This window comes from Parus major, chromosome Z (genome assembly GCF_001522545.3).
Source record: "Parus major isolate Abel chromosome Z, Parus_major1.1, whole genome shotgun sequence".
Lineage (NCBI taxonomy): Eukaryota > Metazoa > Chordata > Aves > Passeriformes > Paridae > Parus > Parus major.
The window spans coordinates 65,272,362-65,282,777 of record NC_031799.1 but is presented as its reverse complement, the minus strand read 5'-3'; the positions used below and the strand labels follow the sequence as shown (position 1 = coordinate 65,282,777).

Genomic DNA, 10,416 nt, shown 5'->3' with positions numbered 1-10,416 from the left:
AAAAAGAAAGAAAAAGAAAAAGAAAGAAAAAGAAAAAGAAAAAGAAAAAGAAAAAGAAAAAGAAAAAGAAAAAGAAAAAGAAAAAGAAAAAGAAAAAAAAGAAAAAGAAAAAGAAAAAGAAAAAGAAAAAAAAAGCAGTCACATCTAGGCAAAATATCACTGTTTTTCATCAGCTTTCTTTTGCTGCCAGACAGTATAAAAGAAGATATTTTTCTTTTAGAACAGCTTAGAACAACTTAGAATGTAAAAAATATGAGAATATAAGCAAAAAGATTGTTATTTGCAGGAGCTAGCAGGCAAATGGAAGGCAAAGAAAGGGATTAAGTGTGCCAAAAGGGGGTGTGAGGGACAAAAGTTGAAAAGCAGGATTTATTACTTAGAAAAGCAAATAAAAAAAAATAAATAAAAGAGAAAGAAAGAAAAGAAAGAAGGACATTATAAGAACTGACACAGTTATAAGAAAAAATAATTCAATGTCATGAAAGCCAGACTCATGGGAGAACAAATTCAACAAAGAGAAAATACAAGACCAAGAAATATTTGAGAAACAGTGGTGGGAAAAAGATGATTGAAACAAGCAGAAACAAATCGAAGCAGGTTACCTTAAACAACCACATGAGTATCATTATACAGTTAAAACACTGATTCACAAATGGCTACGTTCCAAATAACAAAGGTTGATACTTCCCCTAATCTGAAACTGCCCTGCCATTTAATTCAAAATTTATATTTCATTTACGTATCTTGGAAAGACCGAGAACAACCATCGCTCTTAATCACTGCACTGAAAGGCACCACTTAGCAAATTTTGGGCATCAAGTTGTAGCCTGTATTTAAAACAAGCAATGAAACCTTCAGGATGACAAGCAGCGAGTTTTCTCAACGTGTTACAAACAGTAGGATGGCTCCTGTGGTGGAAAGCATTTGTCTGGGCTTAAGACTGCTGTTCTGAGATTGCATCCAATAATACTTTCTAAGAACTTTTAATAACTGCCCCACACACTTGTCGCACTATATTGGGAATGGCAAGGTAGTAACGACACAGACTGTCTTATGAGTTAAACAGGAGAGCAAGGTTTATTACCCCAGATCTTCTTTCACAGACAAGTACGTGAAGGTCCGGGAAGGTAAAATTCTTATTGTTCAGTAAACTAAGACATTACCATCGTTGGTCACTGGGGTACACCACCCCTTGACCTTCTCTTGCAAGAAAACAAGAAACTGACAAACAGCACCTGCAAGGCTGTCTTCTATCTCTAAGGGTTATTTTAATTCCTCCTTATGATTTTCCAGACTAATTTCTTAGGCTAGTCTGAGAAAGTTATGTGACTTGCTTTTCTACAGACACTGTGCTCCTTGCTTGCTGCTTGCATTTAGCATCCACACACACTCTTCAATATATATATTTCTAAAATAAACAGACAAACAAAATTAAGTGAATTAGTTAGAGGAGAAGTTTGGGGCTGATCAGACAGTTTGCAAAAGACCTATTTGGTAATCACTGGAAGATGATACCCCTGGCTTCACACAATTAATTCTATGAATGTGTGCCAAAACTGTCTTTTGGCTAGACTGCAAAGTTGCTCTTGTTTCACACTGATTATAACCTTGATGACACAATCAGCAAATATTTTCTTTATTTTGTTTCAAGAGAAAAATCACACTTTAATTTTGGAAAAAGCTGCTTCTTAAGGACATAAAATTCCTAAATAGCTTTCAATTTTAGAATATTGTTTTGTAATGTTAAACTTTTTTTTTTTTTTTTTTTTTTTTTTTTTTTAATATGCTTACAATGCAAACATTTGTAGATTCTTGACAGGATGTACATCTGTCATGGGTAGTATGTCCAGTCCCAGAGATCCATGCAGCCACTGACTCACTCCCCCACCAGTGAGACAGGGGAGAGAACTGGGAGGGTAAAAGTGGGAGAACTTATCAGTTGAGACAAAGAGCTAAACAGGGAAAGTAGAAGTCACATATGCAAGCAAAGCAAAATAAGAAATTCATTCACCCGTTCCCATCTGCAGGCAGGCATTCAGCCATCTCCAGCAGAACAGTGCTCCATCATATTGTGGTGACAAGGAAAGACAAATTCATCTGTCTGAAATCCCCCCTTCTTCTTCTTCTTCATGTTTCCCTTTATATGTTGAGAATGACATCATTTGGCCTGGACTACCCCTTTGGTTACTTGAAGTCACCTGTCCTGGCTGTGTTACTTCTTAAAGCCTTGTGCACCCCCAGCCTGCTCACTGGTGGGTGAGAAGCAGAAATGCCTTGGCTCAGTGTGCAATGATAACAAAACCATCCTTGTGTTATCAACCCTGCACCACAAATCCAAGGCACAGCTCCATACAGCACATCAAAATTTTTAGTACACACACACACACATACATTTCACTTAGGAGATAATCAAAATAATCAACAAACTGAGCATGATAAACAGGATTTTGCAATCTTCATTATCATTGAGATTCAGGAGTCTGAATGGAGTGTGAAATTAATGGTGCATAAGTAAAAGACCTTTTAGTCAGTATGATTCCGTATACAGCCCAGACATATATGACTAGCAGCAAGTTTTCACTGTTTCAGGTTTTCATAGGAAAATAGAAAGGAATTTGTTCTAATGATGAAAACTTATGAAACGTATTTCCTTTGAAGATTATAAATCACATTCGGATCTTGTACAATATATTGCATGTAGTTTTGACAATCAACTATCCAAAATAAAATGCTGAATCACATATTGGTTTCTTATTTATAGACAAGATACAATATATAAAGGTACTTGTATCTTTACACTTAAGCTTATCTTTGCAGAGTATATGTGGGGAAACATTTTAACAGAGTAAGGGCATGATATTTTAGTAAAAGCCTGTCTGCACAAGCCAGCTTTCAATCCAGGTGACAATATTAAAGGCAGTGTCCTTGAAACTCTCCTGGAACAGCGAAAATAAAGAAAAACAATGGCACTGTGTACTTGGAAAAGAATGTAAAACAGTATGCATTAACCAATAGTAGCTTGTTAAGCCACTATACACAAGTCCTGTAGGACCCTATAAAAGTGTGCTAAAGATAGAAATAAGTGATGTTCGCTATACCTCTATGAGGACTCAGTGAAGAGTCTGAGAGGTTTTCCATTACCTGGCACTCTGAACAGGAACCCCTTTGCGGGCAGAGGCACCATCTCGGCAGGTCCATGCAGCAGGAGGGTGTGGAAGTGAATTGGAACCAGGTTGGCAGGTTCACATGCGGTGATATGTGGAAGTGAGCCTAAGCTGGGGAAAACCGGGACCGAGGGGCCTGAGGAAGAAGACCGAAGTTAGATACGCTTCGGTGACCAGGGAGAAGGTGTTGCAAAACTTCCCCCTTCCACAGGGCTGCTAGCATGGAGGTTGAATTTGCGGCAGCACAGAAACTGCTTCTAAGCAGTCTTAAACGAGGAGAAGCAGTCAAGGATAAGGACCTTGAAAGACTTGTTTTATGGGCTAGAGACAATGGGCATCTCCAGGTGCCGCCGCTGCTTTTTCCAGCAGAATAATGGAAAGATACAGGAGATCTGTTGTGGGAAAAAGTTATTACAGGGAAAAGCAAAGACGCTCTATCTATCAGTCCCGAGAGGGACATGTCACAGTTACCTCCTGCCATGTCAATCAGCTGTCTGGGTGCTTTCTTTGGAGTTGGACAGAGGCAGAGCCCCAAATGTCAGCAGAAATCAGAGCCCCAGATTGCAAGCCGTCATCTACTGTTCACTGGGGAAAACCGCAAGACGTCCCTCTCCCCACAGACGATGACGTGTTGATGCATTCAGAAGACGGGCAACTACTGGCAGGAAAAGAACCAATAAATTGAAATGATGCATCGAAGAAAGATCTTTCAGAGTGGCAACAGCAAATAGAACAGCTTGTGCAACAACTGCAAGCTCAGACTGAGCAGTCATTAAGTACAAGTGGAACTCAGCATCATCAAGAAAAAGCAGCTCCACAGCAAACTCTGAAACAAGCAGAATCTGTTCAGCAGCAGCAAGATATGATATGTCCTGAACCATCTGCTCTACCTTTGGAGACACTTTTAACACCACAATCTTATTCAAGTTCCAACTCTACTACCCTGGAAGAAGAGAAGCCAGATTTAGATCAGTTTCCACCTGAACCAGGGGGGCATGGGGGAAACACTGAGGCATGTGCAGAAAACAAAAGCACCCCCCATGGCAGAGGCAGTGCAGAAGATGCACCGGGATAGTACCCAGTTTTTTAAAAAGTCATGATTCATTGTTTTCTTAGAATGTCTTTATATACTGTTTTAGAGTTCATTTTGTGTTTTAAATGAGTTTTTTAGAGTTTTACTAAAGAAATTATTGCAATTCTTTAGAAAATTCAAAAAACCCCTCTTTAAAAATGTTTAAAGTAAATATGAACAAAGGTAAAAAGTTACCTTGCAATAATTAGTTTTGAAACTTAATGTTAAAATATTGAATGATTTACAGCTACTAATAAAATGACCTTTTAATTAATTTTATCTACAGAAGATATTCATTAAAAAATAATTAGCTAAGAGAACTTCACTGTACAAGACTAAGTAAAGTTAACTGTGTATTATCCATTTGCTTGTTTTTTCCACTGTTTTAATAAGGTAATTTCAATGTGTGTCTTTTTGCTATAAGAGACACGTATAACAGCATATATATCAATTTAGACTTCAGATTTTAATTAAAAATTGGACTTGATGTTTTTGAAAAGTGCTACAAAAGCTGAATGACAACTTGTCAAATCCTGTGTTGTTGTGGTTTTTCTCTAGTAAAACTACACTCTAAGAATCCTAACCAATTTAAACATATACCAAGCAAATTCCTGTTAAAAATAAGTATTTTCAGTGCCATCTGCAGTTATTGTGAGTTATTCTCAAATCCAGATGGCATGGAATCGTGATGTATTTGTTGCATCCTTATAATCTCTATAGCGAATCCATGTTACTGTTATATTGTGTTCAAAAGGTACATACCAAACTTTCAGTTGCTCTTTTTGTAATAATAAAGTAAGATTGAGTTATGCTTTCATTTGATATAGATTAAGTGTTAATAGAATTAAACAAAGTTAAGTTTCACTATGTTTTATTCTTAGTGTTTTTAAGTTAAGTTTTGTAACTTTGGTATTCTTTTAAGGTTAAGTTTTGTTATTTCCTTATGTCTTAATTAATTTCTACCAGGTTTGAATATTGTTTAATTTAAATTGTTTCACATTTTGTTGAAAACACTTGTCTAAACTGCAAAGTATAATTATTTTCCTAGAGAGATGAAGATAACTATGACTGAAATAGCTGTAATAGAACACTGATGAACACCTGCTTGTAAACAGAGGTGAATGCAGTCTGTGACACCGTTGATTTCATTGGAAGTTCTATTGTTTGTTGCAATTTCTGCAGTTTTTGTTTTCTACAGGTAACACAAAAGAATAGTGACTGTTATTTACTAGAAAATTTAGAAGCTTTTTACCTTATTTCATTTTTAGTCCTTAAGACATTAATGTTTTAAAAATATTATCTTGATTTTCTCAAACACTGCTGACATATTCATTGTATAATGTGAATTTATGAATTTTTATAATGAGCATTATCTATAGAGTGTTTTTATTGTATTTATAGCTGGCTTTTCATATATTTTAACATATCTTTGTGTAACTACCTTTTAGACATGTGTCAGTTAAGATCTTTTTTGTTTTTTAACTACAGATGCATCTTGATAAAAAAGCTGTACAACTGTTCCTATATAAGGTTTTTTCTTGTTTTTTACTCCTTCCCTTTGCTTAAAAAAGCGTAGTTCTATTATTTTTCAGTACTTCCAGAATTTCAAGAAAAGGTATCATTGCTGAAGGTTAGCTGTTACAAGAGAAACTTCAGATTAAACCAACTGCAATATGGTTTAATTGGTCTGGTACCTAAGACATTTGATCATTTGCTTCATACAAATGCATTTCAAGAGTTTGCTGTGCTGTAAGCATCTCACAGCTGCTACTATTGAGAACCTTGCTTTGGAAATGAGTTAAGAGACATCTTTACAGTTTAAAGCCTAAGGCCCTGGCCAAGCCTTGACTTCACCTGGACAGAATGTTTGCCAACAGATCCAGATGTTTTCTACACCAAATCAGTATTTGAGTCACTTTTTGACTTGGCAATTTGACCCTATTAATATGACAGCTGGATCAATTTTGACGTGGGCTTAGCAAATTTTTTCCGGAGGTGGTTATCCAATCCTCCACTGATTTTGTTGTTTGTTTACAGACTATGGGATGCTGGTGCAGTGTTTTAGTAGAATTATTTTGAAAACAATTCTATATCACATATGTTATTAATAATGTTTATTATCTGACTGATTTCTGACTTTTGTAGGGTTTTTTTTTATTATGTGTATAGTTTTGTGTAAATATTAAAATGAATAATAGAAGCAAATCTCACTTTGAAAAACCAAAAAAATTTGATGCCCCAAAAACATTTGATCAATGTAGTATGTGCATTAGAAATTTAGACCACAATTCATTTTGAATAAAGAAATATTTACATCAAAATTTAGAACAGATCATATAATCTGAATTTACAATTAAGTGTACCACAGGTGAGCCAAAATGATTCATTAAGTTCAAAGGGAGAAGTGCCTATGTTTTGTTGACAGGTTCAAAAAGGTCACCTGTTTGTCTGGCTAGACTGTCTGCCTCTGAAAACATGAGACCCAGTGAACAGAGAAGTCACCATACAGCCTTAATACTCCAAACAAGATCAGAAGTGGAGCTGCCAAGACACAGTTATGTCTGAAAACTACACAGTTTGCCAGCAGAAGTTTTATGTTGTCATCATAATGTCATGTCTCTACCAATTTTCTTCAGTTATTCTCTGCTTTAAGATTTGAAAGAATGTGTTGTATAGATCTTTTTAACCACTCAGTCTCTATCCATGAACAACTAAAACAGATGCAAAACAGGTTAAACAGGTTTCACACCCTGAAAAAAGCTGATGACCCCATTAAAAGTTGGTTAACCAGTTAAAGCATTACTAAGTAGTTGAAATCTCTTATACTAGAAGAGAGATGAGTTATTGTTATACTATTAACAGAGATAGTTATTGTAAGCTGTATGCTATCCCATATCTGTAAAAGTCTGAAACAAATCATGTCCAAAACCTGGGTTGTGCAAAAAAAAAAAAAAAGGGGGGATTTGCAGTGGAACATTTTAACAAAGCAAGGGCATGATATTTTAGTAAAAGCCTGTCTGCACAAGCCAGCTTTCAATCCAGGTGACAATATTAAAGGCAGTGTCCTTGAAACTCTCCTGGAACAGCGAAAATAAAGAAAAACAATGGCATTGTGTACTTGGAAAAGAATGTAAAACAGTATGTATTAACCAATAGTAGCTTGCTAAGCCTGCAGACCCTGTAGGACCCCATAAAAGTGTGCTAAAGACAGAAATAAGCGACGTTCGCTATACCTCTATGAGGACTCAGTGAATAGTCTGAGAGGTTTTCCATTACCATATATATACATATATATATGTATACATACAAATAATTCTACTATGTGTACATATACTATTATATACTATTATATATGTGTCTATATACTATTCCAGTTCAGTATTTTAGAGAGTGAAAAATCTGCCCTGGACTGCACAACCAACATCAAGGTAACAAGATAAGCCTCAGAAAGAGTCTTATCTTGGGCTCTCACTTTCAGAAGATTTACTTATTTCAGCTGAAAAATAGATCCAAACTGACTGTTTATTTGGAATGTGCAAGAACTGGTGTGAATGAAGCCTTTGATGGAAAACAGTAAACACTATGGTCTACTGACTAGATGAATAATATGAAGCATGTCAAAGTTTATAAAGCTGTGGAATTTCATTATCATGTTTATATTAACAGAAAAAATGATTTGGAATTAAAATACTCTATGTACTTTATCCACTTGTAACACTATACAAAACATGTGATAGCTATAGCTGGTCTGTAAGCTGCACAGATAATTTGGCTTAACAGATGCCAGCTCGACCAGCCTAGTTCATTAAGAGAAACAAGTCCCCGGACACAATAATGATTGGTCAGATTCAAACCTGAACAGGGGACCTCAGCCAATTCCATTGAAGCATGGATGCATCCCAATCATTGGACAGTGAACTGGGTGGAGTTGAGACAGTTAAGCAATCATATCTGTAAGCATGGGAAATTCAAAAGCCCTGTAAAAGGAGCCACCCAACAATAAAATTCGGCTGTTGCTGCATGAACCTGGTGTGTGCTTGTCACTTTGCCTGTCTCTGAAAAGGTAACAAAAAGGGGCTACACTCCATTTATACAGACAGCTGCCTATTACTTTCTAAACACAGTTTAAGAGATCATTTATAATTATATTTCATGGGCATTATTTGTATTCTCTATTTTTCTGACTGAAATTTTTGGCAAAATTCTAACATACTTCTTTTCTTGCCTGCATGCCAATTCCTCTGAATTGAATAGCATCCTGTCAGAATGCTACAGTAATTCCATTTAAGTTATATTTCTCTTGTGAATTAGTTTCCCTTTAGCTGCATTGTATATTGAACGGCTTCTGACACACAGGAATACAAATTTGGTACTTCATACAAAATTTTCAGTTTTATCCCCTCAAAAAGACAAAACAAACTTGTTTTCAAAAACAAAGCATTCAAATTTTTCAATATAATTGGGTCATTTAATCTTTGTGAAATATTTCACCATTGGAAATTGTAAGATACATCTTTCTTCCATTATTCTGGCATAACTGGCAATACAAAAGGTATACCAAATTCAAATAGGACCATATTCCCCTAATAAAAATCCACATCCGTATTCCATTTACATTCAGCATGGAACTCAGGTTAAGAGGCACACACTGGTTTTATTATTTTTCAGTAGAAGAATTAAATGAAATAAAAAAACACACAAAAATTTTAGAATGGACTGTTTTGTTTAGTGGGTGCTGCAACTGTGGAGATACATGCTGAAGATGGTTAGTCTTTAAAGCTGGAAAGAGCTTAAAATGAGACAGGAGAGATTTGTTGAAGTTACTTCCACTTAGTTTTTCACATGGATAAACCAACATTTGACTCAGGAGTACCAGAGCAAAATGATGTATGTGCTTGTCCTGTTTTTTACCTTTCTGCAGGCATTCTTCTGAGAAGAATGTTAAAGGTCAGGGTCCTGGTCTTTTATGAAAAATCAAAGTCATATTTTTACTCTCACTGCTGAAGAGAACATAAATTGCACACATGACTCCATAACATCAGTGACTGGCACAGACTGATGCAAAGTCCCTTGTCTTTTGCTCTTGGTAAGGTCATAAGAGTCAGATGGCAGAGATGAGAAGTTAACTGTAGTTCCTTGCAATGTGAGTTCATGTCCATGTAGGTCTCTGTTTCAGCATACAATGAATTCTCTTATACAAAGAAAAACTTCATCTGAAATTAATATTTAATCAATATGTAAAAACTGAGTGTGTGAAGCAAACTAACAGGTATCTATTACTCTGACTGATAATTTGTGTGTGTAGTTCTAAAGCTTTTAGTGCTTATGTGCAAAATATCTTTGTCTAAATTAATATAATCAGTGAAAGAAAATGAGGTTTTTAAAGAAATGTGTTTTCTTGTTTTCTAAATTTATAAACTGTGAGACTTTAACTGTAATGTGGGCTAACTAGCATGATACTTTACAATGCAAAAAATCATTAAGCATGTCAATAGTTTCAGTTTTGCAACATTTTGGGGAATGCAAGAATTCATCCTACAACATCATCTTGGAAATTGTTGGTTTTTACTTTATTGCTTGACCCTCTGCCAACTTCCACTATGGGGAACTGCAAGGAGTTCTTTGAAAACACGGTCTGTGACGAAATTAAGTCAAACGAGATAGTATTGTATCTGAGAACCGGTTATTGGTAACAAAAAAAAGAGAGTTGCCCTACAAAAGAGGACTAGAAAAGACAGAAAAAGGAGGAAGGAAAATTGAGAAGAATGTGGGGGGTGGAGGGCGGGCAGCGAGAAGAAGCCGGCATTACCAGCAGCAGTCCGGGAATGCGGTCGAGGTCCGAGTGTCAGAGTGAGGGTCGCTGTCTGCTGAGGAGCCCGCGCAGCTCTCGGAGGGGCTCCACAGGCAGCGCTCCCGCGGCCGCGGCGCTGGCAGCGGCGCTTGGGCGGCAGGCCCAGAACGCTGCACAGCCCTGCGGTGTCGTCGTGGAGGTGGGCTGGCTCGGCCAAGCCGGGCTGGAGGCAGGCGGGAATGCAGGTATGAAGCGGGCAGGGCGTCGGGCAGGGAGGCGGGGAGGCAGGCCAGGCGGCGGCTGGGACGAGCGAGGGGCAGGGCAGGACACGGGCTGCGCACAAAGGCCGGAGGTCAGCCGGTGTCCGGCCTAGGGCCCGGCTGGAGTGG

General features: G+C 37.1%; 2 long non-coding RNA genes across 3 annotated transcripts in view; one reads left to right on the top strand and one right to left on the bottom strand.

The window, feature by feature from the left end:
* LOC107216409 overlaps positions 1-10,127 on the bottom strand; it is a 13,848-nt gene extending 3,721 nt beyond the window's left edge. Inside the window, exons 1-4 of one of the 2 annotated variants that reach the window (XR_001525524.2) lie at positions 10,046-10,127; positions 3,636-3,819; positions 3,142-3,300; positions 1,792-1,908 (exon numbers count right to left, since the gene is read on the bottom strand). This is a non-coding gene — a long non-coding RNA (uncharacterized LOC107216409). Of the gene's footprint in view, positions 1-1,791; positions 1,909-3,141; positions 3,301-3,635; positions 3,823-10,045 lie in introns of both variants that reach the window. The other variant, XR_001525523.2, reaches the window with a different exon arrangement.
* A 62-nt stretch (positions 10,128-10,189) lies between these two features.
* LOC107216408 overlaps positions 10,190-10,416 on the top strand; it is a 6,199-nt gene continuing 5,972 nt past the window's right edge. Inside the window, exon 1 of the long non-coding RNA XR_001525522.1 lies at positions 10,190-10,272. This is a non-coding gene — a long non-coding RNA (uncharacterized LOC107216408). The remainder of the gene's footprint in view (positions 10,273-10,416) is intronic.